The following is a 12279-nucleotide window of genomic DNA, read 5'->3' on the forward strand; positions in this document are numbered from 1 at the left end:
TGTCAATTTGGCGCACTGTGACCAAAGCGCGCATCAGCATTGGACACTTTTCAGTATACATGGCAAATTATTAACGTTATTTATACAGGAAATCTGCATAAACCATGGGTTCAACTGGTGGTTTTCAAAAACACCTTTGTGAATTCGGGCTATGGAGTTCGAAGCTTGGCGAAACCAGAAATGCCCCAAAGTAATATAATTGCAATATTTGAATTTTTTAAGACTCTTCGGAATTTTCATTGATTTCCTGCTTTGGACTCCAAAGCATACAGGTCCAACCAAGCATCAGGTGGAAATCTGTAGTAGAATAAAGACCTAATTTTTTTTAAAATATCATTTGATATTCTGAAATCATCTCTGATTGTTCAGAATATCATTTGATATTCTGAAATCACCTCTGATCGTTCAGGCACCTTGCAAATGGTCAGAGCCGCATCTTTCCTGCAGGAATCTGCAAGCAGCTTTTCATTACAAATCATCAATAGCAGTATTCCTGCTTAAAGACATAGCAAAGACTCTTGACAAGTAGCTTTAGTGAAACTGAGAGTGTGACAGCGTGTAATTTTTTGTAACCAAATCCAGATAAGTCATTGGTTTAGGCTGTGAATATGGATACAGATAATCTATCTGCAAATAAAAATTTAGATTGAATTTGAAATTGAGATAGGTGTCAGAGTTTGAATACCCCATAGACCTGTTATTCACAGAAATATTAAAAAAAAAAATGCTTGTATATGCCTTGTCAGTCACCTGCGATATTTTTAAAAATTGTATTATATTTTATTGCTCTCACGAGTGCTGCTATCTATGTTTTAAACCTGGGCCTGCCCATGCCCCCCTGTGCGCATCTAGGGAGTGTTTTATTTTGATCTAGGACTAGGAGACATCCCAGGGAGGTAAAATCATTATCACTTTGAATTTTATGATTTAGACACATTGCTTTAAAACGTGCTGCAGACTTACAGATATAATTTAGAAGTGAGATCAGAGTCTTTTATAGGGGCTCTTGTCTGCAAAGAGGGATGAAAGAGCTTTCCTCGGAATACAGGCATATGTATTACGGTGCATTGTCTGCTAAATAAGTGAGAGCTGGATTGGGCACTCACTTGAGTGGAGTATCTTCTTTAGCGTACATGTGCTCTATATAGCAAACGTTCGTAGTAAACCTCTTTGGAAGTTTCAGCAGCGGCATTTAGAATCTGTGTTATCATTCTTATAGAGCACATTGTAGCTTGCAGAGCAAATTGGTAGTATTGAAAATGACAAAAAAATATAGTTCTTTGAAAACGTACAAATTATTGTGGAAAATTATTAGATTCACATATTGGAGATAATGAACACTGATTTTGCTCTTCCATAGGTCAGCAGCTCTGAATAGAGGCTTAAAAACATACATGTATAGAGCATTCATTACCGTACTTAAGGAGAGAAAATACATTACAGTGCAATAATTGCACTTAATGCCTTGCATGCCATTGAGTTATATAACACCATACATGCACAATATAAAACCCCTGTGTACCGGTGTGTACCTTTGACACTATTATATGACGGGGCCAATTGAACATTATGAATCAATCCTACTCTGTTCTTGAATCTCGAATCGTAAGATGGACATGGACAACAATATCAGAATATGAACGTCTATTAAGCTCAAAGATGCATAATAATTTGACCTTTGTACTATCCGGGTACCAAGGTCTGGGTCGAGAGTAGCGAATTGTTGATTGTTATCTTGTAATTTTTTTTTAGTGCCATGTAGGAATTTGAACACACAACACTCTGATTTCAAGAATTGCCACAACACTGTGATAATTTATTAATGGTCACTCCTTGTCACACAAAGTCTTTGCCGCTATCTGTATCTGTACAGTGAATTGGTTAGATAATGCTTTTTGTGGTTTCCTCTTTTCATCCTAAATAATACAGAATCCTGATGATAAAGTAAAGTGATTTTACTTTATGTTGGGCTTTTGATCTATAATTCACAGTACTCTCTACTCCTTTGAAGTGAAAATTTTTATTACGAATCCCATAGGCTCTCATCTTAAATCGTCTTGGTTACTGTTGACTATTATCATTGTCCAATCACTTCTCAAAATTTCCTTTGAAACCACTGATGTGCTTGACCACAAGTTGTTTTCATAGATCTCTTTATAACAGATGGAGTAGACCTCTACATCAGGAAATAGATTCTTGCTGCAATAATTACTGGCATGCTCAGTGTTTGTTATCTACATGTATGTGTATTTTACATCACATAGCTACATGAAGGAAACTAGTTGAAATCTTAGAAGGAAAAAAGTAAATCAGCATTTCAGGAAGGGGAATAGGAAGAGGTGGCAATGCATTTATTCCTTTTCTGAATAACATCAGTAGATTTGTGATAAAGGTTGCACTACATGAGCAATCCTTGAGTCAGTGTCACTCAGTGATATTGAAATTGGCTCATACATATACCATATAGCGCAAATTTAGGATGATTGTAATGTTCTTGCTTTGCGAATGCAAGTATACCATGAAAGAATGCCAATTGTGAGCCAAAAAACAGAATCAAATTGGGCTTTTTTTTACAACATAATAAGTACTGCAGTTTAATAGGTCTAGTAGATTTATAAAAATCATTGTGATGTCTCAGTCAGTCATTGACTGCAAAAGTTAATCACGATGTGTGCTATCAGGATCTTGCATCTTCGTGTATCTGCTTGAACATTATACAGATTTTAATGTTTTAACAATATTGACCAAGGATTCCTGTAACATGATATGGAAGAGAGACCAGAAATAGGCTCCTTTGTATAAAGGTAAACAAGTTGAACATTTTGAACAGATCTCATTTTATTTGAATTTGTGTATTGAACCAGATAAGGTCCTTGCCACCACTCCAAATCCCACAATTGCTTTAAATTTGAATACCTGAATGTAACTCATGCCCTAGGGACAAGTTAAGGTTATTGGGTAGCCTCCCCACCGTTATCCACAGTATGGATATTTCATCTTTGTCAATCAAACTGCATGATTCAGCACTTCTCTATGGCTACATGTAGGGGCAGACTCCAATGCCCATATACGTGTGTGCACTGTGTATTGGAGAGAATGTAGGACAAAATTATGATGGCGGTGATTAATTTGAAGAATTACCTAAGTTTTACGATCTCTCTACTTGACTGTTTGTATCAAGTATTAAGAAAGCTATAGCTTCAATTACTTCAAACAGGTTTGAAGACATCTCAATTTTTTTTTTTATAGAGAAGAAACAACAGTACTTGCATAATCCTCTTACAAAAGCAATTAAACATCAACAGGCCTCCTCAAAGAATTATTACCCATCCCTCAGAATGAATTTTATAGTGCATTATGAAATGCTGAACATGTATTTGTGTTTTATTTACATCATAAAATTGATGGAGATGTGCCATACTGAGAGAAGAAGTACATAAAGATACAGATATCATAGAACTTTGGAGGCTGGAAGATCTTGAAGAAAGAGAGAGAGAGAAGAAGAAGACTGAGGGGGAGAGAGAGAAGCATTAGGCGTACATGATAGAGATAGAATTTTCAGAGACAAATAACTTGTGTTTTTGGCATTGAGCCAAATGGCAAGTATAGGAACCCCCACACCCTCAATATCCACTTTGAACTTTGACCCCAGTGTCAATGACCTGCATTGCCAACCAAAGCAAAGATTATCTCTCATATCACCAAGATCTACTTGGGAGTATTCCCTGTGGTATGTTCGCTCTCTCAGTCATGTCCCTTTGTCTCTTTGATAGCGTTATGAGAAAGGGCTAGAAATTGCGGAAAAGAAAATACGTTGATCTCTGTGCACTGTTTTGTGTTTCTCCATTAACATACTGAAAAAATTGTAGCTTATATTCCTGGGAAAAAAGTTGTAAATGTAACAAAGATTTGGCATATATAATAATGTCCTTTGATGCATATTTTATTTGTTAAACAGGCAATGTACCAGTATTGCAAATCTTTTTAACTGCATATAAAGGGACATGAATAAAGCTTTTAATGACTCAATTTCATCTTTGTTAAATCAATGTAGCACTAATCTTAGAAAAGGATTTATAATTCAAATGTAAGTAGTTATGGATTTGGAAGCCATATTTGAGCTAAAAGTTGAGGCAGAACTCCTGAATTTTCCTTCCTCACTCTTCTTTTGCATTTTGACAGAAAATTTGTATTTTCAGTTTCCAACAATCTCTGTGGTGGTACTCTGTACACTGTGCATTTCATGTACATGTAGGCCTACATATATCTGTGAGATATTGTAGTAATCAGTCAAGATTATGATGGTCTGATTTTATCATTTCCTTCATGTAATATACTACAGACATAGTAAAGTTGAATTTTTTATGAAAATTGGCATGCAGGATTCAGGAGAGAAAAATTCTATGAAAACATACGCTTAGTTTTAATGGCAACATGCTTTTTTTTTGCAGATATATTTTGGCAACTCAATCAGATTATTTTAAGGATCCACATACAGGTGAATAGCATTGATTAAGAGGACAATATGCTTGATCCAATACGGCTTGTTCCTTTGTCTGGTGCCAAGTCATCCTTTATTTCTCTTTGTAGAAGGGTGCAGCAATCCTTGCTTCAAACATGAACAAAGAGAACAAAGACCCATAGACCTTGTCAAGATTGGCTGTTGAGTGTCTACACATGATGACCTACTCTTTACACTTTAACATTGTGTGTCTTTATCCTTTGTATGTACCCAAGATAATGATAATGGCATTAACCCAATAATGTTAATCCATGTACATGTATCTAATCACAGTGATCTGAGCAACTTGCAGTTTTATAGCCCTTTGAAAAAATGGATAGGAAACCAGGAATGTTTGGCCATTTAGATATATATCTCCATAGGGATATTTATGTCCAGTTTGCACATTTGAGTTGAATGTGAAAGTCTTAGAACTTGATTAGCAAACAAATCTTTTTGTATTCTATATCAGAAAGTAAAAAGGGGCCTAAGCTTTCGATCCTAGCAGAATATTCGTCGGTATTCTATATCGGCGGATAACATGCATTTGCTCCGGGCTTAATTCGTCTAAGATATAGGGTTAGGGTTTCATGTTAGGTTTAGGGTTGAGTTTAGGGTAGGGTATGGTTTTAAACCCAGGGTTGAAGTTGGTCATTCTATTAGTGTGTGGAATTTAGAGCAGAGCAATAGTTGCCGGAGCAAATGTCGTGGAACCCAACATCTACATACATGTATGTGACTCAACAATTTCTGATCAGTTGGAAAAAGGTTGATATACCCTTCATCAACAACAACTTCCCATGCTCTATTTCTTGTAAGCAGATCCATTGAAATAATTCTTTATATCGTAAATACAAGAGGTGTCAACCAGAAAATATTACCGTTGGCCTACATCGTACTTGATACTTTTTTTTCATTCGTACTATATCCTTTTAAGATGCATTTATGAGATTTGAATTGTTCTCAGAAATTGTATCTTTTAGTGAAAATAGTACAACAGATGTTAAAGGAAATGGCCATCATATTGTTTGTGCCACTCACTCATGGGCACAACATGTTGTTATGCTAATAATTGAAACGATTAATATTGTCTACATTTGATGTCCTCATAGATTCTACATGTTGGGAAAGAAGGGGGGGGGGCAGAAATAGTGTAGTGTTCTCTATCAGCAAGAATTCACATTGAAAGATCATATAAAGTATCGCCTCAATTTGTCTCTATTTGGATGTTAAATGCCACGAAAGGGCACAGCAGATTTATGAATACTGAGTAATCACGTACTAATACAGAATGCCTTGCCCCTGGTCAACATGTTTAGCATAATGCATATACTTCAGCCGGGGGAAATGTATTCTAACATGTCAGGATATGCGCCAGCCATAGTGTTTCCAGGCTTCATGCCGTTTGAGGGAGCTATAGGCCTACATCAAGCAAAAGAGCATGTATTTCAACTCATTTAGAATTGAAGAAAATGGTTTGATATGCTTTTCCAACCAGGGACTCCATGTTGTTTCCGGAAAATCTATAACACATACACTACAGTACACAAATACTGTTTCATTTAATTTAGCTTTATTTCTTCAGTTTATTTTTATTTTTTATAGCAATATATCTTTGAAATCTTAACAATGAAATGCTTTTAAATGTTCTTCATTAGTGCAGCTAAGGGCATCACAGCAAGGGTGACTAATGGTATGAATATCATGAATTACAATGTAGATTGCAAAGGGAAACAGAAAGAATTCTAGCTGCATCTCTATTTTGGAATTATATCCTTTTTTGAGCTTCATGTTGCCAATAACTCTTTATGCTGTAAGTAGGTGAGATGAGAATGCATGTTCTAAAAACTTGTGAATACAATAAACCACAATAAATGTATGAAAAATACATTTAGATCTGTGTGCAAGACATCAGTTGATGTTTCTGTATCACTCTTTTTTTTGTACCCAATCCAATATGGCTGCCAGATTCTAAAGGGCCCACTGTGCTGGGAGTGAAGATATCTAACCTTGAGTACAAAGTGAAAAAGACATCTGTGTACTGTCAACCCACACAACACACTGCACAATAACGCACTGTACGGTGAGTTTCTGCAGTGTGTGCATTGTGGGGAAGCTCAACGCTCATGGTACAATGTATGTGTAGTAATGGAGGCTTGCTGCTGACTGAAAGCTTGTTCAGGGAATTCAAGATGAGTCATTACATTTGAATGTGATGAATCCCACCCTCTTAGATGCCACTTTGAATGGTTAAAAACATATCCTTTTGTGTACAGAATGTTACATGTAAGTCTTTGAAGTACATGTACCATACATGATTTCATATTCATTTTCTGAAAAAAATAAAAGTAAATTGCTGGTAAATAGCCAGTGTAGTTCAACTTATACTTTTCTGTACACTGCTCCTTTATGAAACACTCAAACTGAAGGCCATTTTATGACTGCATGGAATTTGGAAAAGTAGGCCTATATATATTAATTAGGTTTATACCCATCTCATTTATCATACTTACGAGCAGACTGAGGTCCAGAGGACAAATTAATTTAGACTAATGAAATACTGATGCATGCTTCACAGAATGTGTATTCTGACATTTTTCTAAGGCAATTTTTAAAGAAACTCTGCAATCAATTGAAATTGAGGTAGTATATATATATATATATATATCAATATATATATATAGGACAGGAGAGAGCCCTTTCCTTATCAAATTTGTTGTTCACTTCATGGAAATAAAATTTCACTGATGTACTCAGAATTGTACATATCGGAATCATGAAATCATGGTCGGTATACATTCAACTTGGATTGGAAACTGAATATGAGGCATCAATTTCCGAATTGGTACCCTATATATGTAATAATAAAGATCAGAAATTCCTGGGCCTACAAAATGGGCTATACCATACTATTTTATTTTAATTTAAACAGGTTCATGTTGATCCCTATTTGCTAATTTCAACCTTTTCCAAAACCATGGATCATTGCACATCAAAGTCAAAGTCTGATGCTTACATTTACAGCAGCAGTGAGCGATGTTTCTACATGCATTATTTAGCACCGAGGTCAAAGGTCAAGTACCTGCTGGCTTTCATGTTGATTGGTCTAAGCGTGAGTGATGCATGCATTTGTATAATACCTGTAGGCTTACATGAACCATGCAGTTAAATGAATTCAAACTATTCAACAACAAACAAATGAAATGTATTGTAATGACCTTAAGGAGCCAATTCACAAGGAAACATGTTGAAATAAAGATGTTAAGGGGATATTTGACTAATAAAAAGAACACATTAAGGGGACGTTTTTTAAACCAATGGTCACACGCACATGTAGGAACAAAGTTCACTGCAGCTGTACTCGTAGCCAAAGAAGTTTCACCAAGATGTTGCATGGTAGTGGTAGTACTGTATAACCCCGGTATGCCGGTAACCACAGGGAAAAGTATTTGATATCACCAATTGACCCCCCTTGTTATCACACATACACATCCCAACCCAGCAACGTGTATTTTGTTTAATTCTCCTTCCAATCCTTGATCCTTCAGTCCTTCATAAGTGACCTTTTCTTGACCCATGATATAGTGGGCGTGTCTGCTCCAGACCATGCACATGCACTCATGTATGTACTTTATGGATACTTCTGAATGCAGGCTTATGTCTCTGTATTCAGATCCAAATTCTGTCAGATATGTCTTGGTTGGTCAACATCGAGCTTGTATTTCACAGGTTCACATCTCCACAATTTAACCATTCCTTCCTTGAAGCAAAGGAAGGCCCTAAATATATAGCCTTGCAAGCTTATATTAAAGAGAAAGTCACTCTGACATGAAATTATCTGAAAATAACTCCTGAGTGCATACATCATGTAGGTTCTTATCATATAAGACAAATGTTATTGATGAAAGTTTAGCAGAAATCAAAGGAATACAATTGTCATGATTTTTTTAAAAGGTTAAGTCCATCCCAACAAAAATTTGATTTGAAGAAAAAGGTGAAATCCAACAAGCATAACACTGATAATTTCATCAAAATCGGATGTAAGATAAGAAAGTTGTGACTTTTTAAAGTTTCGCTTAATTTTACAAAACAATTATATGCACATCCTGGTGGGTATGCAAATGAGGGGACTGATGACATCATGCACTCACTATTTAATTCTTTTGTATTTCATTATAGGAAAAATGAAATATTTAATTTTCTTCTAATTATCATGTGAAACTAAGTTCGATTCCTCCCTTAACATGTGAAAATACCATTGTTTTTAACATTTTGTGGTTCAGTCAAGTTGGTCATATGACAAATCTGTTAAAATTGAAATATTGTATAACTCAAACAATTGAAAATTAAAGAAATAGTGAGGGGCTTCATCGACTCTCTCATTTGCATATCACTGAATTCTATAAGTGGAATTTTAAAATATTATTACTGTCTTTTTTTCTGATTTTGATGAAATTTTCAGCGTTATGCTTGTTTTATTTTTCTCTTTTGATTAAAATCAACATTTTTGTAGGTGGACTTGACCTTTCAGTTTTGATTTTATGATGCTGTTAATAGCTGTCTCATACATGTATGTCATTTATATGAATTCACACTTTGTATTAGTTCATGAAGACTGATTTTTTTTTAAATCCCAGAAGTGTGTACAATATCATGTGGCTTATTATATATATTTCATCAGACATGCAAACTTTTAGAAATCTTTTCTATTTTCTGAGAAAGTGGCTGTCGTGGAATTCATATCACACATTATTTGGGGAGCTGCATCACAAAATCAAAACTTTTGATGAAAAAAAATACTTAGATATAATTCTGTTATTCATTGTTGATATTTTGCCAAACCTTCACTTTTCTCTTATTTTTCCAAAAAAATAAAACCAACTTGGGTGTCAGTGTGAACTTCTTCTAAAGGGGGGGGGGGGGTAGATTGCATTTTGTTAAATTCTTAATACTGGTTCTACATGTAGCTTGAATTTTAGTAGAGAACAATGTAGGAAGTATTTCAATGGTTTCGTTTCTCCTGTAGTAGTGGGATATATCACATTCCTTTGTGCCTCTTTTACTGTGGTTGTCTTGTATAAGGTTAAGGTTTCAAGGTTTAATTGAAATATCCACATATCGCAGCCAATTAAGCTGAACTGCATTGGATTTACAAAGTATATTACTTATCTTAAGGGCAGTCTTTTTCTTTGTCCTGGAAAACCAAAATTACCGTTCCAGATTACTTTCATAAAAGAAATTCAGATTTTTCAGTCGGACAATAATCTACAATTTCTAAATAGTGTTCACCTTACCGTTTAGAATTCTTCTGGGAGGCATGGCACGACAAAAAGAGTATTGATTTATCTTGGATTAAACAAATGAAACTAGCTTGTATCTTATGTTAACAATTTATGTGTAAAAAAACAAGAACTGCATACCATCTGTCTCTCAAAATGCATTTCTTCTGTTTTTATCAACTTCCTTAAAAATTGACTTTGAATATTGACAGGAAGGAAGTTGTATTATTGATACAAATTAATATTCCTTCTTCTTGAGTTACACTGCCTACTTCAATTCTCAAGATTTTTGCAGTAGTATTTTTGGGCAGGCAATTGCCTTTCGCTTTTTTTTTTCGAATACATAGGTTATGACTGTTGTATACATTGGACCAACATTGGTATCCTTTCCGATGGACGGAGTGTTTTGTAACTGCATTCACACCTGCACTGAATACAGCGGAGAGGCACGCTAACGCACAATGCCAGCATCAGTTTATTTAAAACTTCTTGCGGCATGCGCATCAGTTTATTCAAAACTTCTTGCGGCATGCTTGGGCTCGAACCCACGCACATTGAGATCACATGATCTTTTCTGTTTCGCTCTTTTAAACTGCTTAGATAATTATTCATCATTCAAAATGTCTCATACAATTTGCAACATTTATATAGCGCATAATATAACGTTTCGAAGCGCTGCATATTATTCCCTCGGCTTTAGCACAGCTACCCTGATTAGACGCACTAGCACTCAAGGAATGGGCTTCAAGGGCTTCCTTTTTACACCTGGGTGGAGAGTGGCAAATGTAGATAAATGCCTTGCCAAAGGACACAAGTGTTGCGATGGGATTCGAATCCCAGTCCTTATGCTCTTTGACATTTTATACACAACCAAACAATTTTTATTGCATGCATATTAAAGGTCATGAAACCGATTCCAAATTGACCAAAGCTATTGCATTATTCCAAATGCCATACAATCGGTCTGATCTCGGTCAGTTTAATTGGTGTGGCTACAACATAATTAATCTTATTTACATTGAATGACTTAAAAGCAATTCAGCTACAATTTGTTTTCAGTTTGAATAATGTGAAAGAATGTTGGCTTGTGTCTTTCAGGTACTTCGGCAGCACTATCAAGTCATCCTGGAGCCCACATGTGGAAGACAGCTCTGGCCCTCGCTGAGCCCACCTTGACGAGCCAAGTCTACCTCTCCTGTGAAACCGCAGAAGAGGATTGTCAACTGACCTTGTTAGCTTCCATCAAACCTCAAGAATGCAAGGAATTCCACCACAAGGAAAGGCTGGTCAAAGTCCACCATCACTAAAGGAGAGGCAGATGATATCAACCTCAGAGGAAACTAAAGGGGGCATTGTGGCCTATCTTCCATGAGCCTTTGTTTTACACAAATTTCATTTTGAATATATGATCTGGGTATAACTGACCATTTACATGTTGATGCCATCAAGTTGCAATTGATTCTAATGAGTCATGATTTTGAGTTGATCTCAACTGATGTTTCTTCAGTTCACTTTAAATGATTTGCAATTGATATGAAATCAATCACTACTTTTTTATGGTGAGCCCCACATGTAATGATGATATCAATGATACCAAGATAAAGTGATATCAAGGTATTTGAAATTAGAGATGAAGAAGAGGATTGATGTCTTTAACCAGACGATTTGTTTGTATTTCTACAGAGGGGTCTCGATTCTTGGCTCCATTTTCTTTAAAAGGTTTACAATGAATTCAAACTGCCAGGGAGGTACAATGTATATGATAGTGTGTTCACTTATTTATGGATTAGAGGGAGAATTTATTTTTTGAATATTTTTTTTCTCTATAAATGGTTCATCATGCACCACCCAAAGAATATTCTGATGAATAGATCATTCACTTGAATGAGATTTTCATCTTTAGAATATTACAGTAAAGTACAGATTCAGTTGTAAAACAATGTAACTAGAACCAAAGAAAAAATATATAACATAAAGATGGGAAAATTTGCCCTTTAAATGTCAAATAAGGATTTAAGAATTGATAAGTCTTACCCCTCCCAAAAATTATATTTTGTATTAGTACAAAATGTGATTCAAATGAATAGTAGCAGGAAAACCAGCTCGTATGCAGAATCTTTGTTTCATATGGTAATACTCAGTAACATATCGGGTAGTTGGATGTTATTGTGGATGACAGGAATGGTGTGTTCTATATTAGACATTATTTAAAAAATGTATTCATGCAGAAGTGGAATCAGTGAAGGAGATCTTCAGAATTGCCTTTCTTTTTTTTCTTCTCTTTTGAGGTAGAGAGAGATCATCAGCAATGAGTCATAATATCCGTTTAATCTCTTCCCTACATGAACCGGATGGTCCCTGTTCAAAACCCACAGCAATTACAGAGTTTGGCAGTTAACAAGTTAATCTCTTACAGAACAGGAACCAATGGGAAATCAAAGATCTTTTGAGATAAGCTGATAACTCATGTATCAGCAGGAACAAATGCATGAAAAAGTG

This window comes from Lytechinus pictus, chromosome 12, assembly GCF_037042905.1.
Source record: "Lytechinus pictus isolate F3 Inbred chromosome 12, Lp3.0, whole genome shotgun sequence".
Taxonomy (NCBI): Eukaryota; Metazoa; Echinodermata; class Echinoidea; order Temnopleuroida; family Toxopneustidae; genus Lytechinus; species Lytechinus pictus.